Below are 493 nucleotides of genomic sequence, written 5' to 3' on the forward strand. Positions count from 1 at the left end.
GGGGGGAGCGTGCTCTCTCCGGCAGCAGCGGCGGAGCTGGGGGGCAGCACTTCCCAGGGCCTTGAAACCTAAGGGACCCTCTCCTTTGTGGAGGGATCTCGCTAAGTCAGCCCGTCCGCCTTCCCCCGAGCAGGGCTAGCTTGTTTTGGCAGGAGGTACAAGCTCTGTCTCAGGCCTGGGATGCTCGCAGCCCCTCTCTGTCCTGCGGCGACACATGGCTCCTGTGCCACGGTGCCGTTCCTACCTGTCCAGAAGGGCAGAATGGGGCTTTGTGAACATCCACAAATAAGCGGATAAGGGCTAAACCTATCGGAACTGTGTTCTTGAGGCAGGAAAGCCTTTTTGGGGCACTGATCTTCTCGGCTGGGCTGGCCCAGGGTGTTTGGGTGCTCAGGGATGGGTGGGGAGGAGGGTTACTCACACATCCACATCTTGCGACCGCAGTGCTGGCTGGCAGTGGGTAGAAATCTCCAGAGGATACTCCAAAATCCTC

The sequence above is a fragment of the Aptenodytes forsteri genome, unplaced genomic scaffold (genome assembly GCF_000699145.1).
Source record: "Aptenodytes forsteri isolate BGI_AS27 unplaced genomic scaffold, ASM69914v1 Scaffold6, whole genome shotgun sequence".
Taxonomy (NCBI): Eukaryota; Metazoa; Chordata; class Aves; order Sphenisciformes; family Spheniscidae; genus Aptenodytes; species Aptenodytes forsteri.